Source organism: Psammomys obesus, unplaced genomic scaffold (genome assembly GCF_907164565.1).
Source record: "Psammomys obesus unplaced genomic scaffold, mPsaObe1.curated_primary_1811, whole genome shotgun sequence".
NCBI classification, from domain to species: domain Eukaryota; kingdom Metazoa; phylum Chordata; class Mammalia; order Rodentia; family Muridae; genus Psammomys; species Psammomys obesus.
In genome coordinates this window covers 2,483,786-2,491,884 of record NW_026592776.1, presented here as the reverse complement: position 1 = coordinate 2,491,884, position 8,099 = coordinate 2,483,786, and positions in this window count along the sequence as shown.

The following is an 8,099-nucleotide window of genomic DNA, read 5'->3' as shown; positions in this document are numbered from 1 at the left end:
AAAGAAAGAAAGAAAGAAAGAAAGAAAGAAAGAAAGAAAGAAAGAAAAAGAATAGGCCAGCAAAATGGCACAGTGGGTAAAGGTAACTGAGATGCTTAATTTGTTCTCAGACTTCAACACATAAACTGTAATATACATATACCCACACATATACACACAGAGAAGGTAACACACCCATGAGTATATAGACCCAGCAGGTCTCAACCTGTTTGTCACGATCCTTTGGGGAGTCACAGGGGTCACCTAAGACCGGCAGGAGACGCAGATGCTTGCTTTACGGTTCATAGCAGTAGCAAATTACAGTTAAGATGTAGCAACAAGGTAGTTTTCTGGGTGGGGTAATCACAAAATGAGGGATTGTTCTAAGTAGTCACAGCGTTAGGAAGACTGAGAACCACTGACATAGGCAGTACTGGCTGGACTCTGTAAGTAATACAAGGCAAAAAAAAATTAAAATAATCAGGACATGAAGTCAGGAGCAGACACGGTAGGGGATCTGGGAGCAGAATTAGACAGGGAGTGAATGTAATCAAAATACATTGGAAACACATATGAAATTCTCAAAGGGCACATGAGATTCTTTTGAAAAGAAATCTTAAGTGAAACGGGGACAGCAGGCAGCTCATCACAACTGGGGCTAACCACAGTCCATGTGTTCAAGAGTCACGTGTGGCAACTGGCACCCGTACTAAAGGGCACAGCCACATTTTCTCAGAACGGAAGTGTCCACGCCTTCCTTTCCCCCTTCCCAGCTGAGTTACTTACCACACTGGTAGTCAGGCAGGCATTTAGAGAACCCACGTCCACACTGTAATGAGAAAGAGGAGGCACTGGCCAGATGAGCTGAGTTAGTGTCTCTCAGTGCTGGTGCTCGGCCCTCCACGCCTCCTAAAGAGCAGGTGCTCACGGTCCTTCTCAGCTATCAACCTTCTACTAAGCCCTCTAGAATCTGTCCTTCCTAAGGGCTGGTGACCTGGCACTCACTCACCTCGGGTGCAAATTGTAAAGGGTTACCGAGACAGTCAAGAATACCTTTTCTTAATTTATTTGACATACAGGAGGGTTTGCTCGCACGTATGGATGTGCACCATATGTGTGCCCGTGGCCACAGAGAACGGAAGAGTGTCTTGTGCCGGATTCCCCTGGGACTGGAGTTACGGATGTTATAAACAGTCCTGTTCTCGACCAGAGCAATAAGTGCTCTTAACTACTGAGCTATCTCTCCAGCCCAAACGGCTCTACTTCAGTGAACTATTTATAAAAGCTAAAAAAAATCACTGTAAAAATCCGTGATCAAAATACATCAAAACTTTAAATAATAACAGCATACAACAAGACTGGTACTAGGGAGAGGGGAGTAAATTTGGTAGTGGGGACAGGGTGAGTCCCTTCTCCCTCACTTCATGTCAAATGCTGTTCAATATCCTAAAACAATAGAATGGAATCACTTTCCTAGCATACAGAAGGGGCTCAATATATGCTCTTGGGTAAAAGAATAAGCATTAAGTGGGTTTTATTATTTAATATCACATTCACGTCTAATGAAAAGCAGTGGTGTATCTATTGGTTTGGTCCAAACAGAAACTCTCATGAGAAGAACATTTGTGTTGCTTTTTTTTTTTTTTTTTTTTTTTTGAGACAGGTTTTCTCTGTGTAGTTGTGGCTATCTTGGAACTTACTATGTAGACCACGCTGGCCTTGAACTCACAGACACTCACCAGCCTCTGCCTTCCAAGTGCTGGGATCAAAGGCATACACCACCATACCTGCCTACAAACTCCCATTAGAGAAACTAACTTTACAAATTGATTTTAACATTTACAATGGTAAGAGTCATGAGCAAGAACATGCAAGAATTTTTTTTTCTTTCTTTCTTTCTTTCTTTCTTTCTTTCTTTCTTTCTTTCTTTCTTTCTTTCTTTCTTTCTCTTTTGGTTTTGTTTTTATTTTTTTAATTTTTATTAATTACACTTTATTCACTTTGTATTCCCCCATAAACCCCTCCCTCCTCCCATCTCAATCCCACCTTCCTTCTCCCTTCTCCACACATGCCCCTCCCCAAGCCCACTGATAGGGGAGGTCTTCCTCTCCTTCCTTCTGATCCTAGCCTATCAGATATCATCAGGAATGGCTGCATTGTCATCTTCTGTGGCCTGGTAGGGCTACTCCCTCCTCAGGGGGAAGTGATCAAAGAGCAGGCCACTGAGTTCATGTCAGAGACAGTCCCTGTTCCCATTACTATGGAACCCACTTGGATACTGAACTGCCATGGGCTACATCTGTGCAGGGGTTCTAGGTTATCTCCATGCATGGTCCTTGGTTGGAATAGCAGTCTCAGGAAAGACCCCTGTGCTCAGATTTTTTAGTTCTGTTGCTTTCCTTGCAGAGCTCCTGTCCTCTCCAGCTCTTACTATTTCCCACTTCTTTCATAAGATTCCATGCACTCTGCCCAACAGTTGGCCATAAGTCTCAGCATCTGCTTTGACAGTCTGCAGGGCAGAGGCTTTCAGAGGCCCTCTGTGGCAGGTTCCTAGGTTGTTTCCTGTTTTCTTCTTCTGATGTCCTTCCTCTTTGCCTTTCAGGGTGGGGATTGAGCGTTTTAGTCAGGGTCCTCTCTCTTGATTAGTTTCTTTAGATGTACAGATTTTAGTAGGTTTATCCTATGTTATATGTCTATATGAGTGAGTATATACCATGTGTATCTTTCTGCTTCTGGGATACCTCACTCAGGATGATCTTTTATAGTTCCCACCATACCTGCAAATTTCATGATTTCCTTGTTTTTCATTGCTGAGTAATATTCCATTGTGTAGATTTACCACAATTTCTGCATCCATTCTTCAGTTGAGGGGCATCTGGGCTGTTTCCAGCTTCTGGCTATCACAAATAAAGCTGCTACAAACATGGTTGAGCAAATGTTCTTTTTGTGTACTTGAGCCTCTTTTGGATATATGCCTAGGAGTGGTATGGCTGGATCTTGAGGAAGCGCTATTCCTAGTTGTCTGAGAAAGCGCCAGATTGATTTCCAGAGTGGTTTACAAGTTTACATTCCCACCAGCAGTGGAGAAGGGTTCCCCTTTCTCCACAACCTCTCCATCATGTGTCTCACTTGAGATTTCGATCTTAGCCATTCTGATGGTTGTAAGGTGAAATCTCAGGGTCATTTTTTTTTTTTTGAGACAGGGTTTCTTTATGTAGCCATGGCTATGCTAGACTCAATTTATAGCCAAGCTTGGACTTAAACTCACAATGATCCACTTGCCTCTGCCTTCCTGAATGCTGGGTTTACCACACCCAGCAGACAATAATAATTTTAATAAGCAGGAAGAAGTCACCAAACACTAAAGTCATACTATACTGTTGCTTGAGTTTTACTTCACATCTGGCTAACTTTCAATCTTCACACCCAAGTCAGGCACCCAAGACAGCTCTCCTCCTGGGGGCAAATCATACTCTAGGTAGCCTTTTCTCTTCCCACACAGATCGCAGCAGGTGAGAAGTATTTAACCAGATAGCAACGGCCTTCAGAGGAGAAGAGGAAAAGGTTTCCAATGTGTAACCTATGGCCCAAGAAATTGGGAAATTAAGGAGGAAAGAATCAGGAGTTCTTATCCCTTAATTTTCAAACCCTCTCTTTATCAATAGGCCATTCTCAGAGTCCTGGCTACATTGCCCAGATCACCTGTCCTCTATTGGACCCAGAAATGACTTTGATCTGAGTAAATGTTGTAGTAGAACTGACAAGGGGATTTCACAGACTTGATTCAGATTGTGAATAACAAAATATCAACATTTCAGATATTGAGGACAATTTCTTGCTACAGATTATCCTTTCAAGACTAATGCAATGTCTACTGGTCAAGGACAACAAGCCTAATAGAATAAGAAGGCCAATGTTTATAATGAACCCTAATAAATAGTTCCTCTGTGGCTGGGGACCTACCTCAATTGAAGAACACATTTTGGTACTTGTTCCAGGAAAATGAGGGGAAAGGGGGTGGAGAAGGGAAGGGAAAAGAGGAGGGAATAAGAGAGGAGAAAAACAACAACAATAAAAAAAGAGGAGAACCGGGTACTAAATGGATAGGGGGTAGGGAGGATACTGGGAAGAAGCCAGGGAGAAAAAAGATTTAAATGTATAGTCATTTGCAATTTAACCTTCATTTCTTCACAAAGCTTAAATATAAATGTGGGTTCTCTTCCAGAGCACAAAATCAAGAAAGGCCAAAGCATAAAACCAACCTTTAAAACAAAAAATGAAGAATTTTATATCAGATGGGAAAAATCTTAAAATCCTAGAGATATCTCATTGCATATCATCAGTCTACTTATTTTCCCCCTTTAAGAATGAATTTTCTTTCTTGTGAGTCTATCCAGGCAGTCAAAAACACTATAAAAGACTGAATACTTTTCCTGAGCGAATGTGCATGAATTATAGAATGTGCCAGCTATGGAATGCACTTTGTTTGAACTTTAAACTCATTTTGGTCCTCGAGTTTATTATGTTTTTTTTTTTTCTGTATAATTTGCTCAATGTTTCTACTCGGTTCAGGGAACAATTGAGAAGATGGCGTATAGCTAAAATTAAAACCTGTCACTTCCCACATAAAATGTGTAAATAGAATGGTGCTATTTACACTTTTAAAAGCAAAAACTTCAAATTCTCTTCAGTGGTATCAGAAATACCAGGTATTAAGTTAAGCCAGTGTCCTCCAACCCTTCACATTCCTAGGAATTTTAATTAATGAGAAGAATTAAATATCTAAATGCTTGGCTTCCATCTGACATCTTCCATTGGGCAAAATTGGTTTACCATCTGAATATGGCTGACTGGTTCTCTTAATCTTATTTGTCAAGTCTATGGAAAGCAACCAAAATGGAAGAGTTCTTTTGGTTCTTGCTTTGGAAAGGAATATTCTGGTCCATATGACCAGAATCACACTATAGGAAATTTGGAACTCTTAGGGATGTAGCTCAAGGAAACTCTACAGAACTGAGTGCTTGTCTTACTTACTGTTCTATTGCTGTGAAGAAGCAGCATGACCAAGGCAACTCTTATGAAAGAATGCATTTATAGAGGGCTTGCTTACAATTTCAGAGGTTTGGTCCATGGGAAACATTGCAGGGTGAATGGCAGGATGCATGGTGTTGGAGCAGTATCTGAGGGCTACATCCAGATCTGTAAGGAGAGAGAGAGAGGAAGAGAGAGAGAGAAACAGACAGAGACAGAGACACAGAGACACAGAAACAGAGACAGACAGATTGAAACCTCAAAGTCCACTCCCAGACACATTTCCTTCAACAAGGTCACACCTATTCCAACAAAACCACACCTGCTTTTCTTTCCAAACCTTTCAAATAGTGCCACTCCCTGGTGACTAAGCATTCAAATATATGAGCCTATGGGGGTCCGTTTTATTCAGTGCTCTTAAAGAACTCCCGATCATTTTATTAGCATGTTTTCTATATTACGATTGTTTATAACACATAATGTTAATAGCAATACTTGCATATTGTTCTTTGATATGTAAACACTAATGCCTCCTCTACATTTCCTCAAGTCATCTAAACTGTAGTGATTGTGCTCTTGAATATGAAATGGTCTGATCCCCTGAATTAGTAAGGGTAAGCTAGGATGTGTGACAGTGATAAATTAATCCTAAATTTTAGCAAACTTCAATATGGGCATCTAGTTCACAGGATCTCTCAAGTGTGTTTTCTTCAAGCAGTGACTCCAGAATCCAGGGTCTGTACAACTTATCATTGTGATGGCTGCTTTTATGTCAACTCAACACAGACTAGAGCCATCTAAGAGGAGGGAACTTCAATTGAGAAAGTGCCTCCATAACATCTAGCTGTAAAGAATTTTCTTAATTAGTTATTGATGGGGGACGGGTCAGCCTACGGTAGGTGATCCCATCCTTGGGATGGTGGTAATGGGTGCTATAAGAAAGAAGGCTGAGCAAGCCATGGGAAGCAGGCTAGTAAGCAGCACTCCTCCAGGGCTTCTGCATCAGCTCCTGCCTCCAGGTTCCTGCCCTGCTTGAATTCATGCCCTCACTGTTTTTTTTTATGATGAAATATTATATGGAACTGTGAATGAAATAAACCCTTTCTTCCTGAAGCCATGGGGTATTATCACAGAAATAATATATTTATTATAATATATAATTATTATATATTATAATTCTATATAATATATTATAATATATAATTGTATAACATATAATTATATATTAATATATAATTAATATATAATATATAATTCTTATATAATGTATATTGTTTATATATATTATTAATATGCTGGTGGGAGTGCAAACTTGTACAAACACTTTGGAAAGCAATCTGGTGCTTTCTCAGAAAATTGGGTATAGCACTACCTCAAGATCCAGCTATACAACTCCTGGGCATATACCTAAAACATACCCCACCATTCAGTAAGGACATTTGCTCATAGTAAGGACTCTCTTCATAGCAGCTTTATTTGTAATACCCAGAATCTGGAAACAACCCAGATGCCCCTCAGTTGAGGAATGGATGCAGAAATTGTGATACATCTACACAATGGAATATTACTCAGCAATAAAGAACAAGGAAATCATGAAATTTGCAGGTAAATGGTGGGAACTAGAAGAGATCATCCTGAGTGAGGTATCCCAAAAACAGAAAGACAGGCTTGGTATATACTCACTTATGAGAGGATACTAGCCGTGTAATAGAGGACAGCCATCTACAGACCCAAAGAACCTAAACGCTAAAGAGGACCCTAGGGAGTTTGCTTAAATCTCATTCAGAATGGCAAACAGGATAGACACCAAAAGCGGTGGGAGAGAGGAAACAGGATGGAAGTCTACTATAGAGGGTTCTCTGAAAGGCCCCACCCAACAGGTCATTGAAGCAGATGCTGAGACTCAGGGTCAAACTTTAGGCAGAGTGCAGAGAGTCTTATGGAGGAAGAGAGGGGTGGGAACAGAGTTGCATGGAGGCCATATGAGCCCCACAAGGGGACCAACAAAGCTAAAAGATCTGAGCCCAGGGGGTCCTGCAGAGACTGATGCACCAAGGGAGGACCATGCATGGAGATGTCTTAGTCCCCCTGCTCAGATGTCCAATTGGCAATTCAGTCTCCATGTGGATCTCTGAGTGAGGGGATTAGGGGCTGCCTCTATCATGAACTCAGTTGACTGTTCTCTGATCACTTGCCCCTGGTGATGCAGCCTTGCCAGGCCACAGAGGAAGAGGATCCAGGCAGTTCTGATGAGACTTAACAAGCTATGGGCAGATGGCAATAGTGGAGAACTCCCCCTTTCAGTGGACTAAGGGGAAAGGGATAGAAGGGAAGAAGGAGGGAGGGTGGGACTAGGGGAACTGAGGGAGAGGTCTTCAATCAGGATATATAATGAATAAATTTTGAAGAAAAAAATAAAAATTAAGAAAAAAAAAAAAAAAAGAAATAGTGCCCTTCACTAGAACAATGATTATTCTCTGGTTCCTCTAGATTTGACTTTGTGATAAATAATGTGAAAGAATAAGAGGCTCACACGAGGTGGTTTAGGAGCCTGGCCCATATTTAATTAGCTCAAACCTATCACACGGCTCTATACCTAGATGCCAAGAAGCTGTTGTCTGATTGTGAAGGGAAAGGAAACGGATTTGACAAGCACCTGACGAATCTGCCGTAGCCTCTATGTCAGGCAGCAGTGGAAAGCACAGTGTTTCTCTCCTACCACAATCCAGGAGCCTGCATTTGCTTTAGTATATGCTCGGTGACTACATAATGATATGGTATCCAATGTCATTACAGACAAGACAGGAAGCAAATCACCTTCAGTTGTGCATCACTGCTATTGTACTGAAGGCGATTTGCTTCCTGTCTTGTGGGTATTAAGCAATGTCTGGAAACATTCTTTTATGGTCCCAGGTAGACAAAAACAGACTCCTGTCTCTGGGCCAGCATGTAAGTAGCTAGAGGTGGTCAGTCGGTCTCTTCCTCCCAGAATAGAATAAACTGAATAATTGGAAAAACACTTCTCATATCCATCAGAGAATGACAAGCTCTGTCTCTAAATTTGGAGACATGAGCAGATATAAAGAATG